The sequence below is a fragment of the Microcaecilia unicolor genome, chromosome 13 (assembly GCF_901765095.1).
Source record: "Microcaecilia unicolor chromosome 13, aMicUni1.1, whole genome shotgun sequence".
Lineage (NCBI taxonomy): Eukaryota > Metazoa > Chordata > Amphibia > Gymnophiona > Siphonopidae > Microcaecilia > Microcaecilia unicolor.
The window spans coordinates 84,104,286-84,120,152 of NC_044043.1; the positions used below are offsets into that span (position 1 = coordinate 84,104,286).

A 15,867-nucleotide genomic window follows, 5' to 3' on the forward strand; every position below is an offset into this window, starting at 1 on the left:
GGAAGTGTCCTCCGTGATGGAAGAGCTTTTTGAACGGCGGCTCTCTCCCATACAAGCTAAGCTGGAGCAAGTACAAGCCCAGCTTCTTGATCTTTCCCGCGACTGCACGGGGTTTCAGATGCGGGTGAGCGATGTGGAAGACAGGGTGTCTGCGGTGGAAGCTTCACAAGCCCTAGACACGAAGCAGTTGCAGGTATTGGAAGAGAAAATTGAAGATCTGGAAAACAGATCTAGAAGAAATAACCTTCGTGTGGTGGGCTTGTCAGAAAGTGTATCGGAGCGGGGTTTGGAGGTTTTTTTAGCCCGTTGGATGGCCAGTGAACTAAGTCTCCCAGAATCCTCGAGACCCCTGCAAGTAGAACGGGCCCATCGCTTGGGGTTTAAAACTCAGGGAGCAAACAAGCCAAGAGTGATCATAGCTCGTTTTCTACATTATACTCAGAAGCAGGAGATACTGCAGCTGCTCAGAGCTGGGAAATCATTGGCATATGAAGGATCCCCAGTGCGCTGTTTTCAGGACTATTCGGCAGGGGTTGCAGCAAAGCGGCGCCAGTTTTCGGATGTCTGTTCCGCACTGTTTCACAGACGTATTAAATTTGTGCTGCAATATCCTGCCAAACTGCGAGTAACACATAATGGCAGCACTAGAGTGTATGAATCGGCGGATGCAGCCAGGGAATTTCTGCGGCAGTTGGGCACATCAGCCGTAGAGACTAGCTGAGCTGCTTATGGAGTGTACATATCTGTAATTTTTGAGCTCGTGCTGATAACTTGTTTGCTTCTTTTCAGCAGAGACATTGTGCAGTGGATGCACAATTGGCCTGACCGGAGAGAATTTACTCAGTTTTAGTTGCAGGGTTTCTATTTGCACTATTCCTGGTGTGTACAGACTTTACTTGTTTAGTTTAGACTAGGGGTTATTTGTTTATTTACTTACTATCTGGAGGGAGGAGGGAGGACTTCGGAAGTGATGGTCCTAGTTGGAGGACCTAAGTATTGGTGGAGAAAGGGTGTGGGGAGGGGGGACGGGGATTGTGTGGGGAGGGGGGAAAGGGAAGTTATGGGGAGGGGGGAGGGGATGGGGGAGAAAGGGGGAGGGGCAGGAATGGGGGGAGAGTGGGTGTTAGACAGAAACCAAGTTCTTGGGAGGGTGTACATCTGGGTGGAGGTTTGTGGGGAGTGGGGAGGCATCAGATGGTCCAGGATAAGGGATTGGAGCTACATGATGGAGAGCTGGAGGTGGGAGGCTGGAGGGGACAGGGGCTGGGATGTTCCCTTTGGCTGCAAGTACAAGTACAGTTTTTTTATGGAGGTGGTCACATTCCTCAATTTACCGACATAGTACGCATTATCTCGTGGAATGTGGGTGGAGTGAATTCGCCAATCAAACGATCTAAGATTTTGCAGAATTTGCAGAGGCAGAGGTCCGATATTGCACTCCTTCAGGAGACACACTTGGATCAGATAGAGCATGCCAAGCTTTGCACTTGGTGGGTTGGGAGCTGTACAGCGGCTCATGCACAGGGGAAAAAGGGTGGTGTGGCGGTGCTGTTCAGAAAGGGTGTAGCATCGTCAATCAACCCACTTTTGGTTGATGTAGCAGGACGTTACGTCATTTTGGAAGCGTTGGTTGGGAGGCAAAAGCTGTTAATTTGTAACGTGTATGCACCTAATAGATATGACCCTGGGTTCTTTCAACCCCTGGTAACATTTTTGTTAAAGCAACCGCACACTGCCATAGTGGTGGGAGGAGATTTCAATGCTGTCTGGGACCCCTCCTTGGACAGGTCGGCCGTGGGGACATCTTCCCCATATTATAATAACAGAGGACTTTTGCAGTTAGGTCAGCTGGTGGATCTTATTGATGTTTGGCGTGTTCTGCATCCGGGAGAAAAAGATTATACTCACCTCTCGCGGGCCCACTCTACCCAGTCGCGAATAGATTATGTTTTGATGTCTCGTCAGATGTTTGGTGAGGTGTGTGGAGCGGATATTGGGCCATATGCAGTGTCAGATCATGCATGGGTCAGTGTGGATTGGGTACCAAGAAGTGCGGTTAAGCAAGGGAAAAGATGGCTGTTTCCTTTAGAGTTCAGTCATGATTCAAAACTTAAGGGACGTTTACAAAGTAGTTGGAAAATGTATGTTGAATGTAATCAGGAGCACAGGGACGATCCAGTTTTGTTTTGGGAAGCGGCAAAGGCGGTTCTCAGAGGTGAAGTTATCAGCCATGTGCATTTTGTGCGGAAGGCCCGGGATAGAGAGATTTTACGATTAAGCAAGTATCTTTGTCAAGAGCGCAAAAGGTTTGGGGAGACACACGCGGAGTGCCATAGGCAGAGAATGTTAGAATTACAATCGGCGTTGAATGAACTCCTGCATAAGAGGGCGCATAAATCGCAAACCTACTATCGTTACTCACTTTACAAATATGGAAATAAAATGGGAAAGTTGATGGCAAGACTAATCAGGCCACGGGGAGGAAATAGAACAATTCTCTCTCTTAGGAAGGAGGGGGGGGGCATTCATACGTCTGATAAGGATATATGTGATACCTTCCGGGCTTTTTACAAAGCTTTGTATGCCCCTCCAATGGATGAAGGTCTAACAAGTCAGATGTATTTAGATAATCTTAACTTGCCACGAATTACACAGGAAGAACTGGACTGCCTTAATCAGTCGATTACTGAAGAGGAGGTCAATATGGTCATAGCTCGTAGCCCGTTGCTGAAAGCCCCGGGACATGATGGTCTTCGGGTGGAATTCTACAAATTGTTGGGGAGTGATGTAGTACCTACTATAACTAGGTTTTTGAATCATGTAATAGAGAGTAGGGCGTTACCCTCCTGTTTGAACAGAGCGCAGATCATAGTGTTGCTTAAGCCTGGGAGGGATCCTTTAGAGCCGACATCTTATCGCCCTATCTCTTTGCTGAACTACGACACAAAGTTATTAGCAAAAATCCTGGCTAATAGGTTGGCGCACTTGCTGCCTAGGTTGTTACATGAAAGTCAGGTGGGGTTTGTGGGAGGTAGGTCAGTGAGCAAGAACTTACGGGCGATTTTGACCTCTTTGGAACATTGTTCGCAGCGGGATTTAGCGTCATTACTAATCAGTTTTGATGCGGAAAAAGCTTTTGATAAGGTTCATTGGGATTTCCTTTTTGTAACTTTAGAACGTTATGGATTCTCTGGGTGGTTTGTTGAAGCAATTCGTGTATTATATGCTAATCCCAGTGCAACATTATTGGTGAATGGTCTTGAATCGGAGAGTTTTCCGATCCAGCGGGGTACTAGGCAGGGGTGTCCTTTATCTCCACTTCTCTTTGTTTTAGTCCTAGACCCCCTTATTAGAGATATTATGGAGAATCCCTTGATCCGGGGAGTTCGTGTGGGCTCTCAAATGTTCAAGGTCTCAGCTTTCGCAGATGATCTCTTGGTACATCTCACGAATCCGAGGGAGTCGTTGGAGGCGTTGTTAGAGACGTTTCGAGAATATGGAGATTATGCGGGTTTTCGGTTAAATTTAGACAAATCTGAAGTTTTGGCTACCCCAGCAGTACAACAGTGGAACTGGGGACCAGAGTTCCCATTGCGGTGGGCTACTGAGTCTTTTAAATATCTAGGCATTCGGCTTGTCATGAATACCTCTGAACTATACCAAATAAATGTTAAGATCTTGCTAGAAGACACTAAGGCTAAGTTGGATGCTTGGATGCATCTCCCTTTGTCGTTAACGGGCCGCATAAATTTGATAACGATGGTTTTATTTCCTCGTTGGCTGTATGTTTTACAAACTTTGCCTCTTCGATTGCTGCAGAAAGATCTGAAACGGGTAACGCGACTTTTTAGTCGTTTTTGTTGGGCTGGGAAAAAACCTAAAGTAAATCAGGATTTATTAGTTGGGAGTTGGAGGCAGGGTGGTATAGGTTTCCCAGATTTGTTCTTATATAATCAAGCATGTTTGCTGCGCCATCTGGGGGACTGGTTGGAATCCACTCAATTTTATACACCCACAACTTTAGAGCAAGCTTTATTCGCCCCTTACGATATAATGGCGCTTCTACACCTGCCTCTTACCAAAATACCCCCCAGGCTTAAAAATAGTGTTTTGTTGCAGCCGCTTCGTGAGGTGTGGCATTGGTGGGTGCATCATTTAGGGGGAAAACCTCATATCACTGACTTATTACCAATTATGGGTAATGTCATGTTTCCAGCAGGAATGGACAATCCGATTTTTGGCATCTGGGCGCAGAAGGGAATTGTGCAATTAGAGCATTTGTTGCAGGATGATGGGGAGGTGTTGCCATTTGAAGCTATACAGGATAGGGTGGGAGTGGCCTGGGGTAATAGGTTTGCATTTGCACAAGTCAAGCATTATATGAGGTCCTTGCATCAAGCCTCTTTAAGGGGTCGTTGGGGGAACCGGATCCGTGGTTTTTTTTGAAGAGCTGGTACCTGTTAGGCATTTGGTCTCTGATTTGTATGGGGCTCTGGTTCGGCGTATACCACAGAGAAGATATGAGGGCCTCAAGCATAAATGGGAGCAAGATCTGGGATATTCCTTGACATCATGGAATGTGGAGGCTACTTTACTAGGATTGAGGCGGTTAGTAAAGGATGAAAGATTAAGAGAATGTGGGTACAGGATAGTCCTTCGGGGTTATATGTCCACAGCGCAACGGGCTCATGTGTTGGGTTTGGTTAGTACTGCCTGTTCCAAATGTGGGGGGGTTCCAGGCTCCTTCTACCATGCATTGTGGCAATGCCCAAAAGTGCATGCATTTTGGCAGCGGATACGAGGGTATCTGATCAGACTAGGATATAAAATACAGGGAACAGAGGGTCAGTTTTTGCTTGATCGACCAAGAGCTTTTTCCCCTTTGTGTGCTCCAGCAACTCTGTTATGTAGAAAGTTGTGTTTGGTAGCGCGAAAGTGTATAATGCAATATTGGACCTCGCCGGAAGCGCCTGCCTACTGGCATTGGCGCAATCAGGTGCACCATTTAGCTTCTTGGGAGGCTAGAGATTCAAAATTATCACCTAAACGTAGGAAACAATTTCTTCAGATATGGATGCCTTATCTTCAAGTGCTCAGCCCAAGGGGTAGAAGCTTGCTTATTAATGCTCATTGAGGATGGTATGACATGGTTCTGATGCATTTACTTGTAACCACTCAGTTAGCAGTAAGAAGGTTCCCGAGACTATATACTAGGGGGGAGGAGGGGTTGGGGGGGTTGGAGGGGATGTGGGGGGGGGGGGAAGGAACTTTATATGTTGTATAGTTTAACCGTGGTATGTATGATGTTATGAATATGTTACGTTGTTTACCTTTGTTATAACAATTAATAAAACTTAAATTTAAAACATTAAAAAAAAAAAAAAAAAAAAAAAAAAAAAAATAAAGTACAACCATTCTCCGATTTCTAATATCATCAGAGCTAGTTTGGGAATATGGTGGTATCTCTCTGCTTGGGAAAGGACCAGGGCTTCTCTGGAATGTGAACAGGCCACGACTGGGGGGTGGGGGCAAGTAGCGGGAGGAGGGCATTCTGGGTTTCTTTCCCACGCTTTACTGTTGTATTCAATGCCCCACCCACCCTGCTGAAGAGCCCTCACCCACCTGCCTTGCGGGGATGTTATTGTCCTCAGGCCTTTAAGCCCATCTTGTACTGAGGCACACTTCTATTGACTCCAGAGTTTAAAGAAAGGCTAGAAAGTGTGGGAAAGTCTGGCAAACAGGAGCCCCACACATGCATCTGGGGATTGAGTTCCACGGGACAATAGAAATCTGAGCAGCAGCAATCGGATCAGGGGGGCAGAACGCCTCAGAAGAGCTCTTACTTTCAACACAAATGAAACTCACCTTTGTTTCGTTTATGGTTGCTGTTGATGAAAACAAGATTTGATCGCTTTGTGCCAAAAAAGAAGGCGGTTAAGCATATATTTTGACATAGTAGACTGCATTAATACACCATGTTGGACCCTGGCACAACTGGAAAGTCCCCAAGTCCACTGATACCACCTACAACAAAGACTTTATCCTGTGACTGTCACCTCTAGGAAGACAAAAGAGAAGGGAGATGAATCATTGTAAACAAATCTACTATAACATTAATATTTATTATTTATATACTACCAGTACTGTACAAGATTACAATATTACAGAAGAAAATCTTTCTTTTTATATAATAAGCCAGTCCCAGATTCTTCAGACAAGAAAAACTGAACCAAAAGCTCGTATTCTCTTTTATGTCTATACATATCACATTTAATTGTGTTTAGGGGTGGAATTCCCCAAATATTCTGAGCCTTTACATAAATTGCCTTTAGCAACTGAAGAACTGTCATTTAGCTGAAACACAAAAGCAGTTTGCTTTGAAGGCATGAATTGAGATACCTGGGAGAGATATTACCCTGCCTTTCTATCAATGCCGGTAAATGATTCTTCAAAAAAAATTCAAGATGCTAAGGATGGCCAAGCCAGACCAGGGCTGACCCAAGGGCATCTGATGTCCTAGGCAGATCTTCAGCCATGCATTCCTTCTCCCCACCACCACCACACACACAAAAGGGGCAGATCAAGACCCTACTCCCCCCTTAAGTTCAGCAGCTTTCTCCTCCCATCCCCCTAGAGTCTAGCATCTCCCCTTCCATTCCCTATCCCCTAAAGTCTAGCATCTCCTTTCCCTTACCTCTCCCCAAAGGTTTCCAGCATCTCTCTTTTTCTTCCCTACCCCTCTGCACCAGCATTTCCAGTTTCCCTTCCTTAACCCCCTCCCCAAAGTGTACAGCATCTCTTTTTCCCTTTCCCAACCCCCCGCCCAGGTGCCAGGCATTTCCCATTTCCTTCCCCATTCTCCCCCCCAAGTTGCCTAGCATCTCTCCTCTCCCTCTGTTTAACCCAAGGTTTATCCCCTCTTCCTTCCCCAGCCCTGCTTCCTCCCTTTACCTGTGTTCATGTTCACTGCTGCCAGCACCACGCTCTCTACACCCACCCGGGAGTCCTGCAGCTCCAAAAGCATTAGGCATATAGTGCAGGGTCTTGACGTCCAGAAGCAGAAGCCTGCGCGGCCACATTGGTGATCTGCAAGGGCCGACTTCTAGTGGAATAGCAGCATTCCATGTAGAATCTCAAATAGTAGCAACAGTGGAGGAGTGGCCTAGTGGTTAGGGTGGTGGACTTTGGTCCTGAGGAACTGAGTTCAATTCCCATTTCAGACACAGGGAGCTCCTTGTGACTCTGGGCAAGTCACTTAACCCTCCATTGCCCCATGTAAGCCGCATTGAGCCTGCCATGAGTGGGAAAGCGCAGGGTACAAATGTAACAAAAATAAAATAGATACTATTGGAGATTCTACATGGAATGTTGCTACTATTGGAGATTCTACATGGAATGCTGCTATTCCACTAGCAGCATTCCATGTAGAAGGCTGCGCAGGCTTCTGTTTCTGTGAGTCTGACGTCCTGCACGTACATGCAGGACGTCAGACTCGCAGAAGCCTGCGCGGCCACATTGGTGATCCGCAAGGGCCGACTTCTACATGGAATGTTGCTAGTGGAATAGCACTAGCAACATTCCATGTAGAATCTCAAATAGTAGCAACAGTGGAGGAGTGGTCTAGTGGTTAGGGTGGTGGACTTTGGTCCTGAGGAACTGAGTTTGATTCCCACTTCAGGCACAGGCAGCTCCTTGTGACTCTGGGCAAGTCACTTAACCCTCCATTGCCCCATGTAAGCCGCATTGAGCCTGCCATGAGTGGGAAAGCGCAGGGTACAAATGTAACAAAAATAAAACTAAATTATGCTGACAAATGAAGTAGCAAACTATGCCATGCTAATTACTGTTTGCAGATGTAACTGTTGCCTATGGGTGAACTTTTTTTTCAAAAAGGTGGTAAATAAATTCTAGTAAATAAAAGGCACACCAAAGAAAAGCGCATTACATTTACAATTTAAAGGTGAGCCAGCTGCCAAAACTTTAAAAAAAAAAAGGTTCACCACAAGCCATCCCAATCAAACTACTATTGAACCCCCCCAATCAAAACTCAAATATTCTTATCACCATCCAACCATCTCTCCACCCCCTCACTTCACTCTCAGGTGTAAACATCACACCCCGGAACCCCCCTAATCACAACCCGAATTTCCTGATCATCACTTGACCTATTTCAACCCCCTCTGTTTCCCCCAGGTGTCGGCATTATTCCCCCTCCTGCCAACAGAGGAAAGAGCAAATAAATAAATAAATACGTTATATCAGATGCCCAGGGAACTACATAACTCTGTAAACCTTGTTTTAAAAGGGAACAAAAGAGAATTCAGTATAGGCTGTATCCACAGCTGAGCTTAATCTCAGTGAGTTTTGCCCTCACTTAACAACAGGGGCCCCACAGATTTAGTCCCGGGCCCCTCTACTTTCGACCCCCTAATCACAACCTGAATTTCCTGATCATCACTTGACCTATTTCAACCCCCTCCGTTTCCCCCAGGTGTCGGCATTATTCCCCCTCCTGCCAACAGAGGAAAGAGCAAATCTCCCCCATTCCCATCCCCACCCCTGGCTCTTACCAGGGTCCCTGGTATTCCAGTGAAAGCAGGGGTGATCTCCAGTTGTTGCTGCACTGGGTTCATAACCTGGTAAACACATTTGTATAAGAAAGCACAAAGGCAGACGGTCTGCAAGCTCCAAGATGGAAAATGTACAAAGCAGATCGTTAAGAACGTAATTTATTAATACAATTCAAAAAAATACACATAAATACATATATAAAAAATTAGCCCGACACAGGCCGTGTTTCGCCCAGCAGGGGCTGCTTCAGGGGCTACAAGAAATCATAACATAAATAAAATTATTATACGGTTGCTCTTCTAAAATCATAATAAAATAACGTGTATACATAGTTAAAAAGAAACTTACTAACCACACATAAAGTGAAATGCATGCAAAGGTTTGCGAGAAATTATATATATATATACATTTATATATATATAGCACCAAAATTCCACAAAGAAAAAGACATGTAAATAAATATATATGTATACAATCAGAGGGGTATAATAAAATAAATCTTGGAATTACATGTATATATTAAAATAAATATATATGTGTATAATATCAGACGGATATAAATTTAGAATTACATATATATATTAAAATAAATCAACATTCAATAACCCGAAATAGTTCACGAATACATAAATGTCATATTTAAAACTTATATATATATATTTTTTATATATCACTCCATAAAAATGAAATTATTAATAAAAAGAACAATAAAATAGTAGCACAGATATCAATAGATACACAAAAGAAACTTTTAAAATTATTTGCAAAACACCCACCTACACAAAAATCCTCTATAGTTCAAATTGGAAAAATTATATTTGATAATTCCAAAAATATACTGTAGGAAAAAAGAGGACAACATAAGAAACAACAAGGGATGAATCAAAAATCAAAAAATCAAAATTAAAATGAACATCCTAAACAGGGACTCACATATGCAAGCGATCTCAGTTTGAAAAAAAACAGCTCTCCGAGAGGGGCCAAAACGACATAACCTAAAAATAGTTATCTAAATATATAAATAGTTATAATTGCTCCTACCAACGATGGATATACATATATAATAAATTATATCTGCATAACGTCTAATATCTTCTTGTGGCCATAATATATACAATATGAAGCTGTAATATTATCAACATCTATCATAAAAGAGGCTCAAGCATAATCTCAGAAGGTGCTCGCTACCACTCGATTTGAAATACGTATCTGGTCTTAAAGAAAGTGAATTAATCATTAGTCAGTGCTAAACAGACCCGGGTTTTCCAAGCAATGTAATATTTTATTTTACATTAATATTTTATATTACATTGCTTCAGAACAGGGTGCAATAATCTTTCTCACAGCATAGGCTTTGATCGCCATCATGTGGTACATCACTGCACTGCGGCCTCCCTGCACTGCAGCGAACCATCCATGACTAGAAAAAGAACATTATGTTTTCTGCTCATTAAATAACAAAGAAAAGTACCAAAAATATTGGTTAACATAAACATATCTTGTACCTTATTTTTACTATATTGATAGTTCCCTTGTAATAATTTGGATTTACAATTCTAAAGATTCACATGCAGCCACCCCTGGAGTATGTGGCTGAAGGGGAAAGAAAAGGAAATGGGACTTGATAAACTGCCTTTCTGATTTTTGCAACTACATTCAAGGTGGTTTACATGGTGTATACAGGTACTTATTTGTGCCTGGGGCAATGGAGGGATAGGTGACTTGCCCAGGAACCACCATTGACTATCCAAGGCTAATTTGGTATATGGAAACTGCCAGAGCTTGTGCAGGTCCTGGCTGATATTCAGCTGGAATCCATATAAGACACTTATAGTGCCGCTGATTGTATAGCAGCAGTCCACGCTTTACATGCGTCTACAGGGTTGGGGACCCCCGCCAGCAAAATCAGGGGCCCAGATGAAATTTGAAGGGGCCCAGGCCCCCATGGCCCCACCTAGCTACACCACTGGATCTAGGCATAGGAAAAAAAAAGATTTTAAATGCTCCCAGGTTTCAACCTAATTTATGTTTAATGTGGTATATAAATGTCATGAATAAGAAAATAAATAGATAGAAACTCAAACATTGAGCACCTGATTTTCATAACATGATGATGTCTATTTTAGTGGCCTTTTACCTGGAGAAAAAAATTCTGTGCACTGATTACGATTTATAACAAATTACTACTCTACCTATGAAAAGTAATTCTGTTGTTATGCTTTCTCTATGTACACTCGTATCCTGCACAAGCTGGCATGTTTAAAAATATGTGAGATTAAATAAAAATGCTACCAACAATAAAGAACGACAACGCGGATGCAGCAGCTCCTAGGTCTGTCTGTTTGCTTTGTTTTGAGTAAATACAGAACACTAATGACGACGGCTGCAAGGTGAAGGGGAAACAGAAACAAAGCTAAGTGTGGCTTCAACGTTTTGACGTCATGCTGTCTCCTGTTCTGAATCAAACCGCCTCGGATTAACCTAGGTGGTTTCAACATTTTCACGTCACGCCGTCTCCTGTCCTGCATCAACCCTCCTTGGATAGGCTCAAGCAGCCGTCTTCTGTCCTTATGATCCCGCCTCCGTCTGACGCACCTTCCTGTTTCGAAACGCGCCGAGGGCGAGAAGTTGCGTCAGAGGGGGCGGGGCACCGGAGAAGGAAATCGGTGGAGCCGGTGGTGGTGGGCGACATCAGGCATCAGTTTCAAGGTAGAAGTGCGTGCGGGGAGGGGGAGTTTGAGATCGAGGGAGAGGTAGGTAGAGACGGCTCAAGGGGGGGAGGGGGGGGCTGAACGTGGGGGAACAGTTAAATGCCTGGGATTTGTAGCTCTGTAAAGAGGGTCTTTGGGGATTCTGCGCAGAAGGGAGTTTACCCATATCAGAAAGCAAATATAGGTCTTTTGCTTCTTATTCCTTTTTAACGCTGTTTTATTAGGTTCTGAAAATATAAACATGATCATATATGTTTGGTGCTTCTGCCAGTAGACGTACGCAGAAGAATCCTTTCTCCTTCGAGTTTACACCCAATGAAGGTTATCAATAGAAATCAAACAAAATAAAACATGGAAAAGAATATAAGATGATACCTTTTTTATTGGACATAACTTAATACATTTCTTGATTAGCTTTCGAAGGTTGCCCTTCTTCCTCAGATCGGAAATAAGCAAATGTGCTAGCTGACAGTGTATATAAGTGAAAACATTCAAGCATTACTATGACAGTAAAATAGATACTATTGGAGATTCTACATAGAATGTTGCTACTATTGGACATTCTACATGGAATGTTGCTACTATTGGACATTCTACATGGAATGTTGCTATTCCACTAGCAACATTCCTGCGCAGGCTTCTGTTTCTGTGAGTCGTGCAGGACGTCAGACTCACAGAAGCAGAAGCCTGCGCGGCCACATTGGTGATCTACAAGGGCCGACTTCTACATGGAATGTTGCTAGTGGAATAGCAACATTCCATGTAGAATCTATAGAAATCAAACAAAATAAAACATGGAAAAGAGAATAAGACGATACCTTTTTTATTGGACATAACTTAATACATTTCTTGATTAGCTTTCGAAGGTTGCCCTTCTTCATCAGATCGGAAATAAGCAAATGTGCTAGCTGACAGTGTATATAAGTGAAAACATTCAAGCATTACTATGACAGTAAAATAGATACCATTGGAGATTCTACATGGAATGTTGCTATTCCACTAGCAACATTCCATGTAGAAGCCTGCGCGGCCACGTTGGTGATCTACAAGGGCCAACTTCTACATGGAATGTTGCTAGTGGAATAGCAACATTCCATGTAGAATCTATAGAAATCAAACAAAATAAAACATGGAAAAGAGAATAAGACGATACCTTTTTTATTGGACATAACTTAATACATTTCTTGATTAGCTTTCGAAGGTTGCCCTTCTTCCTCAGATCGGAAATGAGCAAATGTGGTAGCAGATAGTATATATGAGAGAAACATCAAAGCATTACTTTGACAGTCTGACAGAGTGGGAGGGTGGGGGTATCCATGGGGACATCAAAGCATTTCATTGATATTCTAACAGAATGGGTGTTGGTATCTAATGAAGACACACACAAGACTAGTAAGAGGTTTTGAAAGCTGTATAGGGAGAACAATCGTTAAGATCTTAGTTAAAGAAGACCAAAAAGCAACTTCAGAAATCAAGGGTCTTGGGTGCAAAGGGTTGGGTTTTTTTTTCCCATGTTGTGGCTAATTTTATAATGCATTTTAATGCCGGTATACACATGTACATGTGAAATGCCACTTACAAAATTACTTTACAAAGTAGGTGACTTTGTAGCAGGCTTTTAACTCCTAACCTTTATTCACTTGTCAGAACCCTTATTTTATCATCCTCACTTTAATATTCCCTTATCTCTTGTTTGTCCTGTTCGTCTGTCTTAATTAGATTGTAAGCTTTGTGGAGCAGGGACTGTCTCTTCATGTTCAAGTGTACAGCGCTGTGTACGTCTAGTAGCGCTATAGAAATGATAAGTAGTAGTAGGTATGTTCAGGAGCCGATTTTAGCCATTGATACAATTTATGTGCAGTCCATAAAATACACAAGTACGTGAGTATTCATTGTAGATGGGATTTAACAGTTGGTTCACTAGGACAGAATAATGGTCCATCTAGCCCAGTAGCCTGTTTGCAACAGAGGCCAGTCCAGGTCATACATACCTGGTAGAGTCCCCAAAGGTAGTAAGATGCCATACTGCTTAACCCTAGGGATAAATTGTAGCTTTCCCCAGGTTTATGGACTTTCCTTCCAGGAATTTGTCCAAACCCTTTTTTTTCTAAACCTAACTAGGTTGGTTCTAGCAATGAGCTCCAGAGCTTTATCTGTATGTTGAGTGGGGAAAAAAAATGTTTTCTCCATATGTTTTAAAGATGCTACTATGTAACTGCATGGAGTGTCCTCTGTTCTTTGTACCTTTTGAAACAGTAAACAGTTGATTCGTTCTTACCCATTCCTCTCCATTCAAGATTTGATAGACCTCTATTGTATTTTGTCTCGGCTGTCTGTTCTCCAAGAATTCTAACCTCTTTAGCCTTTCCTCGTGTGAGAGTCGTTCCATCTCATTATTTTGGTTGCCTTTCTCTCAACTTTTTCCAGTTCCAGTGTATATTTTAGAGATGTGGCAACCAGAATAGCACACAACCTGTCATGCTATGTAAATGACCACCTCTTTATTATATTACAGCTGCATCCATTCTTTGCTACTTTATTTAATCTGTAGTACTATGTAAGCCGCATTGAACCCTGCTAATGCGTGGGAAAGCGCGGGGTATAAGTTTTTACAAATAAATTGTGATAGTCTTTATTTCATTCTCTATTCCTTTCCTAATAAGTTCTAACAGTCTTTGTTTCTCCCCCTACTGCCACACACTAGCTAACTTTCACAAATCCCTGAAGACTCACCTATTCAACCAGGCATACCAACAAGATCAACAACTAGAAATGTAACACAATGGAGTGGAGGAGTGGCCTAGTGGTTAAGGTGGTGGACTTTGGTCCTGAGGAACTGAGTTGGATTCCCACTTCAGGCACAGGCAGCTCCTTGTGACTCTGGGCAAGTCACTTAACCCTCCATTGCCCCATGTAAGCCGCATTGAGCCTGCCAGGAGTGGGAAAGCGCAGGGTACAAATGTAACAAAAATAAAATAGATACTATTGGAGATTCTACATGGAATGTTGCTACCATTGGAGATTCTAAATGGAATGTTGCTACTATTGGAGATTCTACATGGAATGTTGCTATTCCACTAGCAACGTTCCATGTAGAAGGCTGCGCAGGCTTCTGTTTCTGTGAGTCTGACGTCCTGCACGTACGTGCAGGACGTCAGACTCGCAGAAGCCTGCGCGGCCACATTGGTGATCTGCAAGGGCCGACTTCTACATGGAATGTTGCTAGTGGAATAGCAACATTCCATGTAGAATCTCAAATAGTAGCAACAGTGGAGGAGTGGCCTAGCGGTTAGGGTGGTGGACTTTGGTCCTGAGGAACTGAGTTCGATTCCCACTTCAGGCACAGGCAGCTCCTTGTGACTCTGGGCAAGTCACTTAACCCTCCATTGCCCCATGTAAGCCACATTGAGCCTGCCATGAGTGGGAAAGCGCAGGGTACAAATGTAACAAAAATAAAATAGATACTATTGGAGATTCTACATGGAATGTTGCTACCATTGGAGATTCTAAATGGAATGTTGCTACTATTGGAGATTCTACATGGAATGTTGCTATTCCACTAGCAACGTTCCATGTAGAAGGCTGCGCAGGCTTCTGTTTCTGTGAGTCTGACGTCCTGCACGTACGTGCAGGACGTCAGACTCACAGAAGCAGAAGCCTGCGCGGCCACATTGGTGATCTGCAAGGGCCGACTTCTACATGGAATGTTGCTAGTGGAATAGCAACATTCCATGTAGAATCTCAAATAGTAGCAACAGTGGAGGAGTGGCCTAGCGGTTAGGGTGGTGGACTTTGGTCCTGAGGAACTGAGTTCGATTCCCACTTCAGGCACAGGCAGCTCCTTGTGACTCTGGGCAAGTCACTTAACCCTCCATTGCCCCATGTAAGCCACATTGAGCCTGCCATGAGTGGGAAAGCGCAGGGTACAAATGTAACAAAAATAAAATAGATACTATTGGAGATTCTACATGGAATGTTGCTACCATTGGAGATTCTAAATGGAATGTTGCTACTATTGGAGATTCTACATGGAATGTTGCTATTCCACTAGCAACGTTCCATGTAGAAGGCTGCGCAGGCTTCTGTTTCTGTGAGTCTGACGTCCTGCACGTACGTGCAGGACGTCAGACTCACAGAAGCAGAAGCCTGCGCGGCCACATTGGTGATCTGCAAGGGCCGACTTCTACATGGAATGTTGCTAGTGGAATAGCAACATTCCATGTAGAATCTCAAATAGTAGCAACAGTGGAGGAGTGGCCTAGCGGTTAGGGTGGTGGACTTTGGTCCTGAGGAACTGAGTTCGATTCCCACTTCAGGCACAGGCAGCTCCTTGTGACTCTGGGCAAGTCACTTAACCCTCCATTGCCCCATGTAAGCCACATTGAGCCTGCCATGAGTGGGAAAGCGTGGGGTACAAATGCAACAAACAAAAAAAAAAAAGCAACCATGCCTATCATCAACAATGCCCCAGCTCATTCCTACTTGCTTGAAATTCGATCTTGACTTAACAGTATGTTTTCTACTTATTCTCACTTGCTTAATCTTCGATGATTCTACTTTCCATTTAACACTAACAGGTATCTCC

The 15,867-nt window shown here is 43.4% G+C and overlaps 1 protein-coding gene across 3 annotated transcripts in view; it reads left to right on the forward strand.

Moving 5' to 3' along the window:
- Window positions 1–11,200: 11,200 nt before the first annotated feature.
- Window positions 11,201–15,867, forward strand: part of ZBTB48 (zinc finger and BTB domain containing 48) — a 42,997-nt gene continuing 38,330 nt past the window's right edge. Inside the window, exon 1 of one of the 3 annotated variants that reach the window (XM_030186108.1) lies at window positions 11,201–11,280. The gene's annotated coding sequence lies outside the window, so the exon portion shown is untranslated. Of the gene's footprint in view, window positions 11,325–15,867 lie in introns of all 3 variants that reach the window. The other 2 variants (XM_030186110.1, XM_030186109.1) reach the window with 2 other exon arrangements.